At 44.1% G+C, this 8,279-nt stretch overlaps 1 pseudogene; it reads left to right on the top strand.

Moving 5' to 3' along the window:
• Positions 1 to 2,595: 2,595 nt before the first annotated feature.
• Positions 2,596 to 6,761, top strand: LOC127785948 (uncharacterized; annotated as a pseudogene).
• The last annotated feature ends 1,518 nt before the right edge of the window (positions 6,762 to 8,279 follow it).

Raw genomic sequence — 8,279 nt, 5'->3', positions numbered from 1 at the left:
GCGGCCGCCCCGCGCGCGTCGTCGCCGCCGTCGCCCCCGTCGGCCTCCCCTCACCCTCCTCCGACCAGATCTGGGAGGGAGGGGGCATGGGGAGCCGCCGCCGGCCGCACCGCGCCGTCCCGCGCCGTCGTCACCGCCGTCGCCCCCGTCGGCCTTCCCCCTCCATCCTCGGGCCAGATCTGGGAGGGAGGGGGCGAGGTGAGCCACCGCCGGCCGCCCCGCGCCGTCGTCATCGCCGTCACTCCCGCTGGCCTCCCCCTCCCTCCTCTGGCCAGATCTAGGAGGGAGGGGGCGAGGGGAGCCGCCGCCGCTAGCCGCGCCGCCGCATGCAGTCGCCGTCCCCGCCGCGCCGCCGTTCCCGCCGCACCGCCGGAGAGGAGAGGAGAGTCAGTGAGGGAGAGGGATCTGAGGGAGAGAGAGGTGAGGGAGAGGATAAGTGAGGGAGAGAATGGGACTTAGAAAAAATCTGCTCCAGAATGGGTCTATTTATATTGCTCCTCATTTTCGCAGGCGGACCATATAAGGTGCACCTGCGAAAATGATTTTCGCAGGCGACGCTTAAGTGGTCCGCCTGCGAAAATAGATTTACGCAGACGGACAGCGAACATCACCCCAATTTATATTTTTATAGGCGGTCATTTGGCTCCAAAAGTCATGTCCGTCTGCGAAAATAATACCCCAACGTTGGGGAAAATGTTTTTTATTCTAGTGACTTATATATATTCTGGTTAATGTGACAACCAACTACCATCCACTTCTCCCTCTCCTCTCTAATTTCGAGTGTTGCGCGCGTATTAGTCACCAATAAAACATACTCTCATTTTTTTTCAAGGCCCAGATTATTTGGTGATGCCAATAGGTTTGTGTGGTGTGATAGGATTCATTTGTCACATCGGGGAGATAGTGTTATTCGCAAATATTTGGCCATGCGATATGTGGTGCTCTGGCAGCGTGTACTTGGGGGCCATTATTTTTGAAGTTGATTGGAAAAAGAAACAGAAAGCATGTGGATGAGCAATGGTTGGGCTTTTAGCAATGGGGAATCAGATTGGTTAAGGATTTCTATTGGGCCTTCAAATTAGAATGGGAGAAACTTGTGTACTTTGTATACTTGGTTTCTCACTTTTAATTTATAGGGAATACTTCTATGGATTACTACCACTATTATCACCGATGGAAACAATCTAAACTACTGGTTTATGAGTTCTACTACAAATAGAAAAAAAATATCCTACCAATAATCAATAGTTCTATGGTCCACTAATTTGTAAGAAAAGATGAAAGGTCTAATTGATTCTGCTACTTAGTAGGGACCATCATAAAAATTGTCTTTTTAAGAGAGACGTCACAAAACTTTTGTTAAATTTACGAATTGTTTTAATTCTTTATTTTTTGCAACCTAAAAATGTAGTTCACCTAACCAATGAACAAAATGCAACGAAATAATTCGGATAAGCCTCAAGTCAGCTGGTAATTGAAGATATCATATATAACATTTTACAAAACAGTTATAGTACAAGAAATTATGGCACGACTAAATTAAGTCAAACGTTGTATAGGCTTAAGCTCCAATCAAACGTCACTTATGTACATGCCGCCAGATTTCTGACAATTTAGGCTGTGTTTAGATTTATGGGTGAAAATTTTTGTCATGTCACATCGGATATAAGGACACACATTTGAAGTATTAAATGTATTATAATAACAAAACAAATTACAGATTCCGCTTGTAAACTGCGAGACGAATTTATTAAACCTAATTAATCTATCATCAACAAATATTTACTGTAGCACAACATTATCAAATCATATAGCAATTAGGCTTAAAAGATTCGTCTCGTAATTTGCATGTAATCTGATTAATTAGTTTTTTTAATATATTTAATACTTCTTATATGTGTCTAAACATTCGATACGACAGGGTGAAAAAACTTGTCAGGGATCTAAACAAGCCCTTAAGATGGTAGCTTTTGGTCTCATACTCTCATGTTCTTCGTCCCTCTGTCACAGCAGCTGCCTTTTACGACGTGAGAAGTGTCAAATCTAAACGGCGGGTCTTAATTTGTTGCATTGCATCAACGCCATTTCAGAAATTTAAAGCGTTAGGTGGCCAGTAACTGTAGTGGATTTTCTGAAAGCCATCCACTTCGAGTCAGATTTGCGAAAGTGCAAGTCTTAAATCAAACCGATCCGTTTTCCATTTCTAGTACAAATCAAATGGAAAAAAAAAATCTCTTTTCGGATCACTACACCAACTCGTACTAAATTTTGGGATTTCCACTACACCCAAGAGATTTTTTTTTTGCAGAGTCGGGGGGAAAAAATACAGAGGGTCTGCACAATTTCATTACTTACTTACTTACTACTCCATCCATTTCCAAATATTTGATGTTGGTTAATTAGTTTAATTTTGGGCAACCAACATTAGTAACAAGAAAATCCAGTTCTTGCAGTTGCACTTAAAATGCTCATTAGCTTACAATTAATCTATCAATTTTTAGTATATTAATATTGCACTGACCAAATTAACCCCAGTCTACGCTTGCTGGAGTTCCTTCATGCTCCTCCCAGTAGTCTTGAGCTTGTGGCGACATAAAAAGGCCCAAAACGGGTGGCCTATCCTGCACTGCATCACAAAACCTCATCTAGAGCATCGAGCTGAGAGGTAAGGAAGAGAAGAAAACAATGGCGGGGAAAGACGACGACGTGAAGGTGCTCGGCGTGGTGGTGAGCCCGTTCGCGATCCGCGTGCGCATCGCGCTCAACATCAAGGGCGTGAGCTACGAGTACGTCGAGGAGGACATCTTCAACAAGAGCGAGCTCCTCCTCACCTCCAACCCGGTGCACAAGAAGGTCCCCGTGCTCATCCACGGCGGCAAGCCCATCTCCGAGTCGCTCGTCATCGTGCAGTACGTCGACGAGGTCTGGGCCGCGGCGCCATCCGTCCTCCCCGCCGACCCCTACGACCGCGCCGTCGCCCGCTTCTGGGCCGCCTACGTCGACAACAACGTGAGTACTGTACTGTACACTGTACTGGCCATGGCCATGTCTCCAAAGCTGTTCGATGAGCAGCTGCTGGTAATAAGCTTGGTTGGCTTGCAGATGTTCCCTGGAATGGCTGGCGTTCTTTTCGCGGCGACGGAGGAGGAGAGGGCGGCGAAGGCCGAGGAGACGCTGGCGGCGTTGGCGCAGCTGGAGAAGGCGTTCGCGGAGTGCGCGGGCGGGAAGGCGTTCTTCGGCGGCGACTCCATCGGGTACGTCGACCTCGCGCTCGGGAGCAACCTGCACTGGTTCGAGGCGCTCCGCAGGTTGTTCGGCGTGGCGCTGCTGGACGCCGGCAAGACCCCGCTCCTGGCGGCGTGGGCGAAGCGGTTCGTGGAGGCCGAGGCGGCCAAGGGGGTGGTGCCGGACGCTGGTGTGGCGGTGGAGCTCGGCAAGAAGCTGCAGGCTCGTGCAGCAGCGGCTTCCACCGCTGCCTGAGTGGCTTGGAATAATTATTCGTTTCGGATGGATCAAATCGATGGGTTCATGTGAAGATAAAACCGTGCGTTATATTAGAGTGCCATTTGAAGTCTTGTTTAGTTCATTTGTGGGGCTATTATGTAAAGTCTGAGCATGCGTGCGTGTGTATATATATGTATGCTCTCTGATTCATCGATCATTTGCAGATATACAGTGCTATTGTTGTGTTATTTAACGTTTTACTGCTCTACGCTCTATCACACACACACTGTATGCGTGGGGAAAAGAGAGGCCACGTAGCACTGTATTGGTTACTGCAGGAAAGGGAAACAACTACTGAATTGAGTTGAGAGTGCAGAAGATGATAAGCAGATACAGTGCTACGATTCCTGAACAGAGTAACACGCTGACGTCCCACGAAGGCGCAAAAGGTCGGTAACGGATTCTGCGGTGATATGGCAACGGATCTACTACCAATGCAGGCCGCCTTCGTCGGGCTCCGCACGGCCCATAGGCTTGGCATATTGTGCCGGGCTGAAGCCGTGAAGCCCGTCACTACCGCACGTGGAGTCTCAGGCCGCGCGCCTGCGAGTGGTTGACGGCCCGGGTGTTGCTAACTTGCGCGCGCCAGCTGCCCCCCGGCCCACGGCCTTTTTTTTTTTACTCTTTTATCGCCGATTTTTTCTTTCGTTTTTTTTTGCGATTTTTTTCCTTTTTTTTTTCGTTTTTTTCTGATTACTTTTTTTAATCTTTAGCAAACTTATTTTTTAAAAAATATTTTGAGTTGAAAGTTTTTAATCTTAACTTGAAAATTTTTAATTTTGATTTGAAAGTATTCAAATCTCGAGTTGAAAGTTTTCGAATCTGAGTTGAAAATTTTTAAATCTCGAGTCGAAAGTTTTCGAATCGAAGTCGAAAGTTTTCAAATCTCGAGTTGAAAGTTTTTAAATCTGAGTCGAAAGTTTCATATTTTTTCAAATCTTAACTTAAAATTTTTCAAATCTGTACTTGAAAGTTTTCAAATCTCGAATTGAAAGTTTTAGAATCCGATTTGAAAGTTTTCGAATCTGAGTTGAAAGTTTCTGAATCTCGAGTTGAAAATTTTTAAATCTGAGTTGAAAGTTTTCAAATATGAGTTGAAAGTTTTCAAGTCGAAATTGAAAGTTTTGAAGTCGGAGTTGAAAGTATTCAAATATGGGTTGAAAGTTTACACATATATGGAAAAACCACCTATAGGGCCGTGTGGGCCGGCGCGTACGCGCCAATTAGGATTCCTGGACAGGGGTCAGTATCAGATGGGCCTTTGACCGGTAATTTCCAAAAAAAATCAAACCTCCTAAGTCCTTTTTCCCACTAAAAAGAACTGTAGGAGATTATTATGACAAAAATAGTGACGTTCCACTAAAAAAATATAATAGCGATGTTATGCGGCTATATTTATGTGCTCAATAAATCTTGAGTATGATATTTTGTGAGGATGAAGTCGTATGGTCATACATACTCCCTCCGTCCCTTAAATATTTGATGCCGTTGAGTTTTTTAAACATGTTTGATTGTTCGTCTTATTAAAAAACTTTTGTAAAATATGTAAAACTATATGTATACATAAAAATATATTTAACGACGAACAAAATGATATGAAAATAATTAATAATTACTTGATTTTTTTAATAAGACGAACGATCAAATATTTTTTAAAAAGTCAACAGTTTCAAATATTTAGAAACGGATAGAGTAGTTAAATAAATGATGTTACAGTTCGTTGTTTCTAATATAAATATCCGGTGTCCTACTAATAGCAGTGTATTTCTCGGCCAATTTAGGTTTACTGAGAGTGGTGATCGAATTGATCGAATAAAATTCGGTTATCCAACATCTAAGATCGGCGTTCTACTGATATCAGTATAACTCAGTCTCGGTCTCGATTTCCCTATGGATAGTATCGATGTCGTTATCGTCTACAGTTTTGTTTCCGCTTCCAAGGAAAAAAATTGGAAAGGCAAACGAGAGAGGCAGTTTTCCAACATATTTCTATCTTTAATTAAGTTGGAGACCGGAGCGGAGCCCCTTCATCTTCATCCTCTTCCTAGCACTCCAGTGGACTTGGAGTTGTGGCTATATAAAGGCCCAAGACGTGTGGTGTTTATCCTGCACAATCGGTCAGTCGCACAGATAACACCATAGTATCAGACAAGACCTCATCTCAGTATCCAGCCGAGAGGAAATCAAAGGAAGAGAAGGGGAAAAGCAATGGCGGGCAAGGACGACGACGTGAAGGTGCTCGGCCTGGTGATGAGCCCCTTCGCGATCCGCGTATGCATCGCGCTCAAGTTGAAGGGCGTGAGCTACGAGTACATCGAGGAGGACCTCGCCAACAAGAGCGAGCTCCTCCTCAGCTCCAACCCGGTGCACAAGAAGATCCCCGTCCTCATCCATGGCGGCAAGCCCGTCTCCGAGTCGCTCGTCATCGTGCAGTACGTCGACGAGGCCTGGGCGCCCTCCCCCACGTCGCCCTCCATCCTCCCCGCCGACCCCTACGACCGCGCCGTCGCCCGCTTCTGGGCCGCCTACGTCGACGACAAGGTGAGTACGTACAGAGCACTGTACTATAGTGGTGTAGCTCTCGTGTTCGATCTGTGCTTCTGTTGGATCTTGGATGAGCAGGTGAATATGCTTTGCATGCTTGCTTGTTTGTCTGCAGATGGTCCCTGGTATGGTTGGCGTTTTGAGGGCGGCGACGGAGGAGGAGAGGGCGGCGAAGGCCGACGAGACGCTGGCGGCGATGGCGCAGCTGGAGAAGGCGTTCGCCGAGGTGGCCGCGAAGAACGGGAAGCCCTTCTTCGGCGGCGACACCGTCGGGTACGTCGACCTCGCGCTCGGTTGCAACCTGCACTTTCTCGAAGCGATCCGCAGGTTGCACGGCGTGGCATTGGTCGACGCCGGCAAGACCCCGCTCCTGGCGGCGTGGGCGGAGCGGTTCGTGGAGGTCGAGGCGGCCAAGGGGGTGGTGCCGGACGCGGACGACGCCGTGGAGTTCGCCAGGAAAGTCCAGGCTCGTGTAGCAGCTGCTGCTGCTTCCACCGCTGCCAAGTGAGTGGAAAATCGTTTTCGATTGGATCATTGGGTTTCTTGTAATAAAGAAAAAATCGTGTTATTACAGTGCCATTTTCAAGTCATGGTTAGTTTATTTGTGGGGTTATTAATGTGTAAAGTCTGGACATGTATGCGTGTTATGTTCTCCGGTTCATCGATCATAAGCAGCTATACAGACATACAGTGCTAGTGCTATTGCCATTGTACTGCTGCTCTACTCTCTCTCTCTCTCTCTCTCTCTCTCAAACACACATATATGCGTGGGGAAAAGAGAGGCCACATGGCACTGTATTGCACATGAGAAACAACTACCCAGTTTAGCGTGCAGAATAAGAGTAGATCCCGTCCACAACAGAGAGACCCCACGATGTCAACGGGTGACAACGCCCAAGATGCCGGGCGTCGATGGTCGTAAGACTAATCTACGTACGCCGTCCATTCAGCGTTGTAGCGACTGATCAACAACAGCTATCAAGGCAGGCCGCCTTCGTCGGGCCCTGCACCGCGTGGTTCGTGACGTTGTTTCCACCGATCCACTACTTGAGCGTCCGATTTTTTCAAAATACATTAATGGTTAAATATTTTAGTTTACTACGGAGTGAAATATTAAATAGTACGTGGTGAATCATTTTAAAAAATTAATTGGCACCCCACGTCTTTGCCGCGGGTTTTGTAGTTTTATCATCAAATAAAATCATAGTTTTAAATGGTTATATGCAACTCTACGTATATATACAAAATATATGATAATGTGGATTTATATATGTCTTATGTTATTACAATACAATTTTATTTTTCCAAGCGTCGTTGTGTATTGTTATAATATATGTATTATTTTCATGCGCAATATGGGTATCGTTAGGGTTAGACAATTTTCATTTCTCTACTTCACTTAAGTTTTTTCTGAAAATAGATTCAGGTAACGGTATGTAATAATTATATACTATCTTATCATGCATAATAAAACAAAACACATATATTAAACAATAATTTGAGCTGTATTCGGAAAACATGGTGTTATACACATAATATGTAACAGTGCTATGTGTAACTGTGAGGTGGAGCAAAGGAAGGTGAATTGATAACTAATAAATGATTGAATTGGATGAATAAGTAGTTTCTTGATCCAACGGTTATTATCTTCATACTAATCTGATCTAATGGCTTAAAATTGTTGATGATGTGGCTTCTTGCATATCTTGCTTTTTAGGAGTAAATGTCCCTTAATGGGTATCAACTATATAAAAAGATAGGATTAGCAAACACTGGAAAACATATGTTAAAACATGTCGTTATCATATACGGAACAATATGTTCCAATAATTTGAAATATATGTTTTTTTCACTAGAATATAATCACACGATATCTTATTATAAATATAGATTGATAAAGAGTTTAGATGAAAAATTGTTTTGAAGATTACTACATGCATACATATATGGATGAATATATGGATGAAGTGAAGAGAGAGCAATTATATGACATGAGAAAGAGAATGGACATGTATGTTTGCTAGCCATTGAGTCATTTATTTGACTTTTTTGAAAAACACAATAAAAAACACACTGAAACATATCGCTACATATAAACATTGATGAGTTGAACATACTATTTTTTTATCAGAATATAATCATAAGATATCTTTTATAAAGAATTAATTATAACAAATATAACTGTATGATCGAATTAAAAATTATAGTTTAGACGCTTTTTTTTTAAGATG

Source organism: Oryza glaberrima, chromosome 10 (assembly GCF_000147395.1).
Source record: "Oryza glaberrima chromosome 10, OglaRS2, whole genome shotgun sequence".
Taxonomy (NCBI): domain Eukaryota; kingdom Viridiplantae; phylum Streptophyta; class Magnoliopsida; order Poales; family Poaceae; genus Oryza; species Oryza glaberrima.
This window is presented reverse-complemented; position numbering and strand designations above follow the sequence as displayed.